We start from the raw sequence: 14355 nt of genomic DNA on the forward strand, positions 1-14355 counted from the left end.
AAAAATTAGCTGGGCATGGTGGTGGGCGCCTGTAGTCCCAGCTACTCAGGAGGCTGAGGCAGGAGAATGGTGTGAACCTGGGAGGCGGAGCTTGCAGTGAGCTGAGATGGCACCACTGCACTCCAGCCTGGTGACACAGTGAGACTCTATCTCAAAAAAAGAAAGAAAGACAGAGAGAAAGAGAGAGAGGGAAGGAGGCAGGGAGGGAGAATTAGGGTAAATGTCCAATATCAAGAATGGAAATGAGGCAGTGAGGGATGAATTAGGGTAAACGTCCAGTATAATGAATGGAAATGATACATCACTACAGATCCTACAGATGGTAAAAAGATAAGACAATATCATGAACAACTTTTGCCCATAAACTTGAAATTCCCAGAAGAAAAATAATTTATCAAAACTGATACAAGATGCCAGTCTGATTCTCAGGAAGAAAAAACAAAAACTGACACAAAAAATGAAAACCATAAATGGTCCCATAACCAATAAATTCAATCAGTATTGTTTCAACCTATTCTATCCTAATGTCTTTGTACTGCACAGCTTAACATTTTTTCAAAACATTTGTTTAAACTGAACTTGCTTCCCACTCCTCTCCAGGTCTCTCTGCTTTTATACATTGATTATGCCTTCCAATACTGCTTGCTAAGAGAAATCCTACTCGCCCTTCAAGAATCAGCAAACTTTACATTCGCTATGAAGCATTCCCATCTCTCTCCAAAATGAGCCAAGTACCTCTTCTACAGGGCCACAGCAACCCCATATACTCTCTGACATTGTCACACTGAATGTATTTTGTTTACATACATCTCTCTCCTCAGATTAAGAATTCAAGTACTTGGACTTTGATTTATTTCTCTTGGTGTATGCCCCGTGGTTCACCCCATTGCCCAGGCTGGTCTCAAACTCCTGAACTCAGGTGATCCAACCGCTTCAGCCTCCCAAAGTACTAGGGTTACAGGCACGAGCCACTGTGCCCTGCCTGTGGTTGATTTTTAAAATGCTCCTCAGTCTTACCTATAAATGTTATTGCATCCATCCTTTTTAAACCAGAGAAAAAAGGTTTCCTACTATCACTTACCAAAGAGATGTGAAACTAGTCAGTATGGGTGAATGATGTTTCTTGGAGCTTTTATGAGGTTCCAGGCTGCATGATTTACCATGTGATGAGCACACTGCTTGACAAGCCTTGACAGAGCTACAAAAACAGTTCAGCACTCCGTTACTGAATGGATCTTGGATTTAAAAGACATCATGAGGTTGCAGAAGAATAAGTACACTAGAACCACTAACACCTACATCTGATGTTGGATATGTGATTTAACCTACCTGATTAAAGTGAGAAAACTGCAGAATATAAGGATTATCACCCTTCTCCCACTCCCTTCTTCACTGCCATGAAGGTAGGTTACATAGGAGACAACCATCACCTCTGTAGGTGATCAATAACCAACAGTTAATAAGGTGAGTTGTCCTAAAACTGACAAAAATAGAACAGGCTGGAAGCAAGGGCTGTAAAACTGGTTGCCTTTCAATTCTGAAGATATTATGTGAATGCCTATGTCAGTCACCGATTCTTGGGATATATCTTTTTGTGTGTGTGACAGGGTCTTGCTCTGTTACCCAGGCTGGAATGCAGTGGTACGATCATAGCTCACTGCAGCCTTGACCGCCCAGGCTCAAGCAATCCTCCTCCCTCAGCTTCTTTAGTAGCTGGGACCATAGGCATACACTACTGTCCCCTGCTAATTAAATTTTTTTTCTTTTTTTCTTTCTCTTTTTCTTTTTTGCTGAGATGAGGTTTTGTTATGCTACCCAGGCTCGTCTGGAAGTCCTAAGCTCAAGCAATCCTCCTACCTTGGCCTCCCAAGATGCCGGGATTACAGGCATGAGACACTATGCCCAGCCAGATTTATCACTGTTAAACCAGCAAGTCCATGACCTAAGTAATGTCTTTCTCATTTTACAGAAGGCAAAACTGCATAACCTTCCCGATGTCAGAGATAGTGATTGGAAAACATTTGTCTAGATTCACTGCCTATTCTTCTGTTCTACAGCAACGGACTGTAAACTGGGACCACAAACACAGCTAACCCCCATACCCATGGTTTCAGTTACCCGCAGTCAACTGCAGTCTGAAAATATTAAATGGAAAATTCCAGAAATAAACAATTTGTAAGTTTTATTTTTGTTTGTTTTTAGAGATGAGGCTTCACTCAGTCACCCAGGCTGGAGTGCAGTGGTGCAACCGTGGCTCACTGTAGCAGCCTCTACCTCCCATCTCTGCCTCCCTTGTAGTTGGGACCATGGGCATATACCACCACTCCCGGCTTTTTTTTTTTTTTTTTGGTAAAGAAGGTTTCTCACTATGTTGTCCGGGCTGGTCTTGAACTCCTGGGCTCAAGCAATCCTCCCACCTTACCCTCCCAAAGTGCTGGGATTACAGGCATGAGCCATTGCACCCAGCCATGTTTTAAATTGTACATGGTTCTGAGTAATGTGATGAAATCTTGCACCATCTAGTACCCTCCCGCCGTGGATGTGAATCATCCCTTTGTCCAGCTGTATATGCCACCTGCTCATTAGTCACTTGGTAGCCTTCTTGGTTACTTGAAAGTTGCAGTATTGCAGTGCTTATCTTCAAGTTACCCTTATTTTACTTAAGAAATTCCCCAAAGTGCAAGAGTAGCAATGCTGAGAATCTGGAAATGCCAATGTGAAGCTGTAAAGTGCTTCCTTTAAGTAAAAAGGTGAAAGTTCTTGACTTAACATGGAAAAAAAATTGTATGCGGAAATTGCTAAGATCTATAGTAAGAACAAATCTTCTATCAGTGATAACGTGAAGAGGGAAAAATAAATTCACAGTTGTTTTGCTGTCATACCTCAAACTGCAAAAGTTATAACCGCAGTATGTGATAAATGCTTAGTTAAGAAGGAAAAGGCATTAAATTTGTGGGTAGAAGACATGAACAGAAAACTGTGTTCCAACTTGATAACAATCAGGTTTGGTATTATCTGTGGTTTCAGGAATCCACTGGGGATCTTGGAATATATTTCCCACAGATGGCTGGGAACAGGACTACTCTGTGTGTGTCTCCTATCTGGCTCACATATTACTTTTTAAAAATTGAGATAAAATCCATTTAGGGTACAATTGGTACCCTAAAATGGTGTGTTTTAGTATATTCACAATGTTGTGGAACCATCACTACTAACTGATTCCAGAACACGTCATCGCCCCAAAAAGAAACTCAGTACCTCAGAGGAGTAACTCCTGACAGCCTCTTCCTACAGTCCTCTGGCAACCAAAAATCTGCTTTCTGTCTCCATGTATTTGCCTATTATGGACATTTCACATAAATGGAATCATGCAATATGTGGACTCTTTCACTTAGCAAAATGTCTACAAGGTTATCCACATTGTTGCAAGTATCAGTAGTTAATTTCCCTTTGTGGCTGAATTCACTGTATAAATATACCACATTTTGGTTATCCATTCATTGACGGATATTTGGACTGTCTCCACTTTTTGGCTACTATGAACAATGTTGCTAGGTGCATTTGTGTACAAGTTTTTCACTTTTTTTTTCTTTTTCTTTTTTTTGAGTCAGGACCTTGCTCTGCCACCCAGGCTGGAGTGCAAGTGGCATGATCATAGCTCATTTCACTGCAGCTTCACACTCCTGAGCTTAAGTGAGCATCCTACCTTAGCCTTCCAAGTAGCTGGGACTATGGGTGTATGCCACCACGCCCAGCTAATTTTCTGTATTTTTAGTAGAGACGGGGTTTTGCCATGTTGCCCAGGCTGGTCTTGAACTCCTGGATTCAAGCGATTATTCCATCTCAGCCTTCTAAAGTGTTGGGACTACAGCATAAGCCACAGTGCCCGGCCTTCACAGTGTTTTTACAAAGTGAATCGGGGCCAGGCGTAGTGGCTCACACCTGTAATCCCACCAGTTTGGGAGGCCGAGGCAGGCGGATCACCTGAGGTCAGGAGTTCGTGACAGCCTTGGCCAACATGGTGAAACCCCATCTCTACTAAAAATACAAAACTAGCCAGGCGTGGTGGTGGTGGGCACCTGTAATCCCAGCTACTTGGGATCCTGAGACAGGAGAATCACTTGAACCTGGGAGGTGGAGGTTACAGTGAGCTGAGATTGCGCCATCGCACTCCAGTCTGGACGACAAGAGCGAAATTCCGTCTCAAAAAAAAAAAAAGTATTAAGTTGAATTATGTATTAACATTGTTCATAATTAATATTTTTCAAAGTGATAGTTACCAACACTAAAAAAAAATTTAACTTTCTATTTCTTAAAAGAAATAAAGGAGGAGGGAGGGCAGGTAGGTCTCTCTGTCTGGTAACAACGGTTCTTCCTTCCTGCACTGACAAAAACCACCTGGGTATGCTAAGCTGTGACTGTTCAACAACTGGCTCTTTTAAAAGACACCCAATGGAGATACCACACGTAAACCTGGACAACTCTTCCTTTACCTTATTGGCTCGACTTCTGAAGGCATTTGAGCTATCAATCCCTGGTCTATACTAAATACATAAATTTATAAACAAATAATAAGACAGGGGAAACTCTTACTTAAGACTACAAAAATTATGGAAGTGAAAATGCAGTTCAACAATGACATCAGTGGCCATGAACTATCTGGCAAATGTATATAGAGTAGTATGTACACGTACTTTTTTTTGAAGAAAAAAACTATTACAGGCTCAGGAAATCTGTAAACTTCAGCAAAATTAATAATTCCTGAGTTAGACAAACAGAAACACATCTAAGAAGGCTAACTTGGTGATTTACATAAATATTAAAAAATTAAACTGCTCAAACTAAGTATACGCCATTCTTTCCTGAAGGAAGACAAGAAGACAATGTATCCTAGGCTTCAGAGTATGAGACCCAAGCTTGATGAATGATTAACAAAATGTCAGCCTCAGAAAAAATACAGTGGCATTCAGAGTTAGTCAGGTAGAGATAACAGTTTTACAAAAGGGAACTTTACTTCTGCCTCACATTATTGCTTAGAAAATAAGAACTGAATTTCTTCACTACTGTCCAACCTTAAATCATTTACAATCTTGTATTTTAAAGCATACCCTTTGAATCACATGTCCAAAGAGAATTACTTGGGGGTCAGAGAGGTACCTTAAAATGGCTTTAAAAACTTAAAGCCAAGATTATTTTAAGATTGCTTACCCCCTTGAATCTTAAAACTGTTAAGATATCTAATTACTGAGCTTTCTAAATTAGTGTTCCCAGTTTTTTTTTTTTTTGAGACGGAGTCTCGCTCTGTCACCAGGCCTGGAGTGCAGTGGCACTACCTCGGCTCACTGCAACCTCCACTTTCCGGGTTCAAGTGATTCCCCTGCCGCAGCCTGCCGAGTAGCTGGACTACAGGCAAGCACCACCATGCCCGGCTAATTTTTTTTTTTGTATTTTAGTAGAGACAGGGTTTCACTATGTTGGCCAGGATGGTCTCGAATTCCTAACCTTGTGATCCACCCGCCTCGGCCTCAAAAAGTGCTGGGATTACAGGTGTGAGCCACCATGCCTGGCCCAGTCTTTTTAAAAGTCAAGACAGAAAGAAAATAATATTTGTATGGCACAATGGGGTGAATGATCAAGACTGCTCTGGATCTGAGGTCACTGGTTTGGATGCTGTATCCAAGCTACATTCTGCATGAATGGCCAGAGGTGTGAGGGGACCAGTATCTCAACACATCTGTAACACACCCTGACACAATACACTGGTTGAGAAATTCTAGTTTGAATAACTTGTGGAGATCACAAGCTGAACAGTCAAAATCCATGCAGCAGGTTGAGAAAACTATTTCACAATTCCCCTTATTTCAAGAGATACGCAATCATCTTTTGCAGCCTTCAATTACTGTCCAGATGTACTAACAGGCAACTATTTCATCTGGAAGATCATCTATTTGGAGATCACTGACACAAAAAACCAAAAACAACAAAGACAAACCAAGTCTCCTTACCTTAGCTCAGAAAGATAAGCCAAAAGAAAACAGGTTAATGGTAAAAATGTATGATTAAATGAAGTTATTGTTTTTTTCCTCCACTTCATATTGATTTATCTTTTCCCATGTCAATTTAAGGTGGTAACCATGGCCAACAACATTCTCTCTCACCTATCACACTAATGCCAAATAAGTAGTAGTGTTTTTGTTTTTTCAAGTGGGGAAATATATATAGCTCAAAAAAAACCAAAAAAATATCTAGCAACTAACTCCTTGGCAGTTCCCTTGACTCTCTGACCTTCAAGTCCCAAGGTTCTAAGTATATAATAAATAAGAAAACTACCTGTTCAAATCCAACAGAATGTTTTTTTCTGGTTTGATTGAGGCTCTGAATTTGGAACACAAATATTCTCAGTAATACTTGGCAATTCATTAAGTTACTGCTTGTGTAAACTTGCAGGATACTTAACTTTAGGAGATTATAAATCCTAACATGCCCCTGGGGGCCTTCTGCTTTTATTCCTACTTATAAAACATTCAACATTTTTGTTTTTAAAAACAATGCACACAGGCCAGGTGCAGTGGCTCACGCCTATAATCCCAGCACTTTGGGAGGCCAAGGCGGGTGGATCACCTGAGGTCAGGAGTTCAAGACCAGTCTGGCCAGTATGGCACAACCCCATCTCTACTAAAAATACAAAAATTAGCCAGGTGTGGTGGCGCACACCTGCAGTTCCAGCTACTTGGGAGGCTGAGGCAGGAGCATCACTTGAACCCAGGAAGCAGAGGTTGCAGTGAGCTGAGATCGTGCCACTGCACTCCAGCCTGCGTAACAGAGAGAGATTCTGTCTCAAAATAAATAAATACATACATACAAAGAAAATTAAAGCAATACACGTAAGTATTACTTCCATAAAACAAACCAGGAAGTACAGTAAAACATGAAATATTAGCATTTGGGCCTTTTGTGTGAATTACATTTCTCTACCTTCAACCCAGAAAAGGGATCTGAGTGTCAATGTGACATAAACGACATAGCAACAGTGTGAGATCTTCCAATGAAGGGAGGTATTAGAAGAAAATCCAAGCAGTTTGATTTGGATTAACAGTTCTACCCCAAACACCTAAGAGAAATTTGAACTCCAGTACTGTCTCCTATAATATGGAATATAACAAATGGACAGAAGTCATCATCTCTACACCTTTTTACCATGCCACACAAGCAAAATAAAGTCACAATGTGAAACTTTATTCCACTGGCTATAACCCTCTGGAATCAAAAGATGGAAAACTTCATTTGGGATATACAGTAATCTAAAGAAAAATTCAGCATTTATGAATTTAATAACTGCTGCTACCATTTGAATACCTCTTATAAACCAAACACAGTATCAGATGCATATTCTGATTTTAGAAATAAACAAACTCAGAGGTTAAATAATCTGCCAAAAACAACAGGATTACTAAGTGGTGGAAGCCAGATTTGTTTAGAATTCAAAGCCTAAATGGGTTCTTTTCACTAAATTTAATACTATTTCCTTAATTCTCCAAACTGATTTATTATAGCCTATCCAAAATACTATAATAAAATGAACTGCTTTAAATTTGGAGGCAAGGAAGGGGTGGGACACTGAGTTTCAATAGTCAGGGTTCTTCATTATTTTCTTACCTGAATAGGCTGGCCACCAGGCCACAAATTGTATAAAAATCAGATTTTAAATGATGGAAAAGCTTTTCTGTGTGGCTGCTGAAGGGAGAAAAGAAGACAACTGAAACATGCCCCACCATGCTGGCTGGGGGTTGGTGACATCTGTGGGCCTCAGTGTTGGGCTCCAGATGCAACAAAGCCTAAAGTTTTGAATATGTATGAAGGTCAATGTGATGTTTTCCAAAAACAGTCATAAAAGATGGCTGTGAAAAACCCACTAGGATAACAACTGTATGTAACAAGAGCATATAGGTAGCTGCAAATGAACGTTCAGGTCCTTAGCTGTAGTGTTTAAAAACTCTTCAGACCAGGCCGGGTGCTCATGCCTGGAATCCCAGCACTCCGGGAGGCTGAAATGGGTGGATTGCCTGAGCTCAGGTGTTCGAGACCAGCCTTGGCAACATGGTGAAACCCCATCTCTACTAAAATACAAAAAAAAAAAAAATTAGCCAGGCATGGCAGTGTGCGCCTGTAGTCCCAGCTACTTGGAAGGCTGAGGCAGGAGAATTGCTTGAACCCGGGAGGTGGAGGTTGCAGTGATCTAAGGTTGTGCCACTGCACTCCAGCCTGGCAACAGAGTGAGACGCTGTCTCCCAAAAAAAAACAAAAAAAAAATCTTCAGACCAGTGCGGTGGCTCATGACTGTAATCTCAGCACTTCGGGAGGCTGAGGCAAGAGGACTGCTTGAGCCCAGGAGTTTGAGACCAGCCTGGGCAACATGGTGAGACGTTGTCTCTACAAAAAAATTCAAAAACTACCCACAAAGAAAACCCTAGGTCAAGATAGCTTCACTGGAAGGAAAAATGAACTGGTCAGGAAGACAGACAAATAGAAGCAAATAATGAAAACATTTTATTTACCATTGATAACCTTCTTACAATAAATTATGTAGCAAAATACATGTTTGAATACTTTTAATTGCTAGGCAATAGTCTATTTTCTTTTTTTTTTTTTTTTTGAGACGGAGTTTCGCTCTTGTTGCCCAGGCTGGAGTGCAATGGCGCAGATTTTGGCTCACTGCAAACTCCGCCTCCCAGGTTCAAGCGATTCTCCTGCCTCCGCCTCCGTAGTAGTTGGGGTTACAGGCATGCGCCACCACGCCTGGCTAATTTTGTATTTTTAGTAGAGATGGGGTTTCTCCATGTTGGTCAGGCTGGTCTCGAACTCCCGACCTCAGACCAGTCCGCCTGCCTCGGCCTCCCAAAGTGCTGGGATTACAGGTATGAGCCACTGCACTCGGCCCATTTTCATTTTTTTACAAAAGGTAGACAACTCCAAAGCAGATGGCCATTTGTAGCCATTCTATATAATCTTGAATACACAAAACACTGGCCAGTGGCTCACGCCTGTAACCCCAGCACTCTGGGAGGCTGAGGTGGGTGGATCACCTGAGGTCAGGATTTCGAGACCAGCGTGGCCAACACGGCGAAACCCCACTTCTACTAAAAATACAAAAATTAGCTGGTTAGGTTGGCAAGCTCCTGTAATTCCAGTTACTTGGGAGGCTGACAGAGGAGAACCACTTGAACCCAGGAGGCAGAGATTGCGCTACTACACTCCAGCTTGGGCAACGGAGTGAGACTCCAACTCAAAAAAAAAAAAAAAGTTTTAAAGTGCCGATAAATACAAGTTCCTGGTCTGCCTACAGTTATCACTTAATAATACAAAGCAAACAAGAAAGCCAAGTTAGTGGATTACCTGAGAGAACAAGACACAGAGAAGATGTTAATGCAGGGAGGTGGCCTTCTCCAAACACATCCCTAACACACACTATTCAAGTAATTCCCAAACTGTGATAAAAGAACCACTGGGAATAAGACCTCTGATCTATATTCACAAGTCTATAGGTGAGCAAAGGTAGACCTTTTCCTGTGTCTGAGATGGGAAGATTACCTTCTCTATCTTGAAGCAAAAGAACCCTAGACTCACCAAGACTAGCTAATAGACACTGTACACGAGTAATTGAGGTAATCTACACTGGGCGTGAGTTACATACTGATCCACCCCTAGGCAGCAATTCATACCTCACCCACCCAACAGGCTACATTTGAAACAGGAAGTACAGGTCAAAAGTCTCATTAAAAAAATAAGAACTCTTGGCAGCTGAAAATGAAAATAAAGAATGAAGAATGACAGCACTGGCAATAAACACATTGTTTTCTCTGAAAGGGAAGGGAAAGAACTAATGTTGGGCACCTATATGCCAGACATTTTATAAATTTTCTCCTTTAATTCTCAGTAATCCTGAGATGATAATACTAGCTGGTACTCTAGTTATTAATCCTCACAAAAATCCTGAGGTAGGTACTACTAATTCCCATGTTACAGATGAAGAGACTGAAGGTTAGTAAGTTGCCCAAGGTAGTTGTTATCCCAACTGTAGAGACAAGAACTCCCAGACTTGAAGAAGTTAAGTAAACTTCCCCAAACTCAAAGTGGGATTTCTTTCCCACTATCCGGCTGCCTTTGCCTCCCTACCAGCAATCTCAATTAATTATCTATTCTACCCCCTTCTCATTTCTGTAGCTGTTTCAGAAACTATACCTAAGACACAAAGCAAATAGGAGTTATCATAAGAAAATACCTCCAAAAGATACTAAGTTGTGCTATGATATGCCTATTATTAGAAAACGTCAATCAATTTTAAGCTTGGAGGGCAGTGACAGTTTGGAGATCTTCAGCACAATACCTGCCAGAAATGTAGCAGGTACTCAGGATCTGCTGAATGAACAACATCTTTTGAGTGGTTATGAATTCAATAACCCAAAATGACTATCTTGTACTTCTGGATATGACATGATACCATTTTTTGGAAAATAATTTATCCATTCATTTTAAACAGGGTAGCTTTCTTAAAATTTATAGAACATTGATGAGATAGCTAAATTGAGAAATGCCCATTAAAGCATTAGTCATAACTTCAGGAAAATTCCAAGTGTTCACTTTTCCAAGCAAATTAAACTGTTTCAGCTAATAAAACCTGTCAGAAAAACCCACAAGACAAGAAAGTATAAAAAGAAAAGAGAAGCCAATATAAGAGCATTTAAGATGTCACACATAAAAAATTATAAAACATTAACCTAACTTGTACCTTGGTATTTAACCCTAAAACTGTCACCTCAGATAACACAATATTTTCCATGCAAGAAAACATTATCACCATGAATGTAAAGAAGCTTGCCCACCATAGCAACTGTTGCTAAGAACGGTTTTTTAATATCTAAGACTGAAAGACAGAATTTGTAGAAACCAGTTAAAATGCCACTCCTAGCAGTATCTTGTGATACTGTGAGTGCTTTCACCTTAAACTTTTTAAAAGACTCAATCTTTGACTTCTACATGTTTTTTTTTTAAAAAAAAGGTACATCTGGGAGCACTCAGTGTAAGAAAACTACCAATTGTCTATAACCCAATGAAAATACATCCTTTGTTACAATGATAGCAGTTACTTTTCCTTAATAATCCTAGAGGAATTTCTTCATTTGAAAAGCTGGCTGGCCTAGATTTCTCTATAAACTAAATGACATGCTACTTTTGAAATTATCCATCTCAGAAGTTCAAAGAAATTTAGGTATAAGAACACATTAATACTCTCATGAAACAAACCTTATCCAGGTTACCCATGAATTGTGACAGATCAAAGTCCAGTTTCTCATTTCAAATCAAGTATCACATTATTTATTACCTTAAAATACTAAGCCCTTACCTAATTCAATGGCAAATCATACTGGTTTTCAGTTTCTTAACTTGTACAAATCATACTGAAATATTTATGCAAAAGCTGTCATACAGTTGAATATTATAGACAGTTAACATCTCTCTTTTTTTTTTTTTTTTTTGAGACGGAGTCTCACTCTGTCCCCCAGGCTGGAGTGCATGATCTCGGCTCACTGCAACCAACCTCCATCTCCCAGGTTCAAGTGATTCTCAGCCTTCTGAGTAGCTGGGATCACAGGCACGCACCACCACACTCAGCTAATTTTAGTAGAGACAGGGTTTTACCATGTTGGCCAGGCTGGCCTTGAACTCCTGACCTCAAGTGATCCACCCACCTCGGCCTCTCAAAGAGCTGGGATTACAGGTGTGAACCACCAAGCCCGGCCAACAGTAGAAAAGGGTACTCAGGGAATATAGCTCGAAAGTCATGACTGTTGGCTGGACCAGGATTCTAGACTAGCTCTAGGGCTGAGATATCTTAGTAGATCAGTTAACTATTCATGTGGCCCAATATCCCTTACTCTAAACCCAAAGTCAAACATAATCTCTAAAGTCTTTCATGTCCTCAAATGCTAATCTTGTAATCATCTTTCTATTCAGGTAATAACTCAAAAGAGATGGTCTCATTTCCTTCATCATCTTCATTAACTAAATTAAAATTTAGTTAATCCATATTTTATGAATCCAACCAATAGGACACTGTTAAAGAACAAAAACAAAAGACTTTTCTTGAAAGCTAGAAACTCCATTCTGTAGTGATGATTCCCAGATCTGACTCTTAAACTCAACAACCTCAACAGACAATGACAGGGAGAAAAGATCTTACAACTTTGAGCTGAGCTGGGGTGGGGTGGGAGGTGTGAGAGAACAGAGAGACAGTTACAAATTCACAAAAATATATCATCCATTTCCATCTCCTCTAAAAAATATGAAATAAGCCTTAAAAGGTTGTCATATAAACTATTATTAAGCCAATAAAAACTAATGAAGAAATTATGTCATTTATCCAAAATATGGAAAAACCACCTATTTACAGGAATCCTATTAATGTTCTAGATCTTCAGAAACTACATTTCACTAAGCTGGTCATCAAGCCCCTTCAAACTGCATCTAAGGACAATAATAATATTCAAACATCAAGAAAGAGGTACAGGTTCCACTCAACACCATTATTCCATGGAGTCTTTCAGGACTAAGTCATTTTATAGAATCTTTGCTATCTTTGTTCTCTAGAAAATAATATCCCAAAGACTCTGAAATAACACCAGCAAAACTCCTGTATTTGTTTTCCATTGTGACATAACAAATTATCACAAACAAAACAACACAAATTGATTATCTTACAGAAGTCAGCGGGCTTGACTGGGTCTCACAAGGGCTAAATGAGGGTATCCAGTGGACTAGTTCCCTGCTGGAAACTCTGGAGAAAATCTGCTTCCACATTCATTCATATTGGCTGAATTTAGTTCCTTGCAGCTGTAGGACTGAGGTTCCCACTTCCTTGCTGGTTTTCAGCTGGGACTGGCCTTTCCTACTAGAGGCTGCCTGCATTCCCCCTCTCATGCTTTCAATCTGGTCCCCTCCAGTAATGGCAGGCTAAGTCGTTCTCATGCTTCAAATCTCGGACTTCCCCTTCTGCCTCATCTCTGACACCAGCCAGAAAAAGTTCTCTGCTTTTAAGTGCTTATGTGAGTAGAATAAACCACGCAGAAAATCCAAGATAATCTACCTAAGATCCTTAACTTTAATTAAATCTACATAACATACTCAGGTTCCAGGGTTTATAGTATGGAAATCATAGGGGAGCCATTATGTTTACAACAGTCTGCCTTCTGGTTTCCAAGGATTCATCTCTCTCCCAAATGCAAAACACATCCATCCCATCCCAAGGTCCCAAAGCTTTCCCATCTAAAGCTTATTTCAAAAGTCCCAAATCTCATTCATCTATTCAGGTGTGGATGAGGTTCTGGGGATAAAACAGTAAGTCCAACTCCTAGGGCACAATTCCTAAGAAAACAAGTTCTCTGCTCCCAAAATACTATTGTGAGACAGATATAGAATAACAGTTATAAACATTCCAGTTCAAACGGGCAAAATGTAAAAGAAAACAGAGCCACGGGTCCAAAGTAGTTTCAAAATCTAGGGAATCTCTATTCCACTTCAAAGCCTGGGAAAAAATCCTCTCCAGCTTTTAGCTCCACCCCTCTGGGCTCTCCCATCTCCGTCTGAGTCACCCTTCTTTTTTTACGAAAAGCAACACATTCACATGTGAGTAGTTTTATCAGCCTGCTTCCTATCAGTAGAATCTGGGGGGTCCAACAGCCCTATTACTTTCTGTCTCTTTCAATCCAAAAGAAAATTGTTTATGTTGGCATAAAATTCTCAAGAACCTAACAGGCTGTGGAAGTATTCCACAGGGGTTCACTACATTAAAGTTCACATTCACAAATAAACCAGGCTGCACATTTAATACTTTGCTTGGAAATCTCAGCTAAATATACAAGTTCATCACTTACAAATTTGGCTTTCCATATAACCATAGGATAAAATTCTGCTAAACTTAGTTGCTGCTACGTAACAAGGGTCCCCTTTCTGCCCGTTTCCAATAAGAAAGACCTCACTTCTGTCTGGGCCCTCATTAGCAGAGTCACTAACATCCATATTGCTATTAAAAGTCTGTCCTAGGCCTTTTCTTTTTTCTTTTTTGACAGGGTCTCACTCTGCCACCCAGGCTGGAGTGCAGTGGTGCCATTACCACTCCCTGCAGCCTCGACTTCCTGGGCTCAAGTGATCCTCCTGTGTTCTAGGCCTTTTCTATCACGCCCCTTAAAATTATTCTAACCTGGCCGGGCGCGGTGGCTCACGCCTGTAATCCCTGCACTTTGGGAGGCCGAGGCGGGCGGATCACGAGGTCAGGAGATCGAGATCATCCTGGCTAACACG

General features: G+C 40.5%; 1 protein-coding gene across 3 annotated transcripts in view; it reads right to left on the bottom strand.

Annotated features, from left to right (window-relative positions):
* CSNK2A1 (casein kinase 2, alpha 1 polypeptide) overlaps positions 1–14355 on the bottom strand; it is a 66764-nt gene that overhangs the window by 48706 nt on the left and 3703 nt on the right. Inside the window, exon 2 of one of the 3 annotated variants that reach the window (XM_011979840.1) lies at positions 1082–1198. The exons of the other annotated variants lie outside the window; for them this stretch is intronic. The gene's annotated coding sequence lies outside the window, so the exon portion shown is untranslated. The remainder of the gene's footprint in view (positions 1–1081; positions 1199–14355) is intronic. 3 annotated transcript variants of the gene reach the window in all.

The sequence above is a fragment of the Mandrillus leucophaeus genome, unplaced genomic scaffold (genome assembly GCF_000951045.1).
Source record: "Mandrillus leucophaeus isolate KB7577 unplaced genomic scaffold, Mleu.le_1.0 Scaffold206, whole genome shotgun sequence".
Classification (NCBI taxonomy): Eukaryota; Metazoa; Chordata; class Mammalia; order Primates; family Cercopithecidae; genus Mandrillus; species Mandrillus leucophaeus.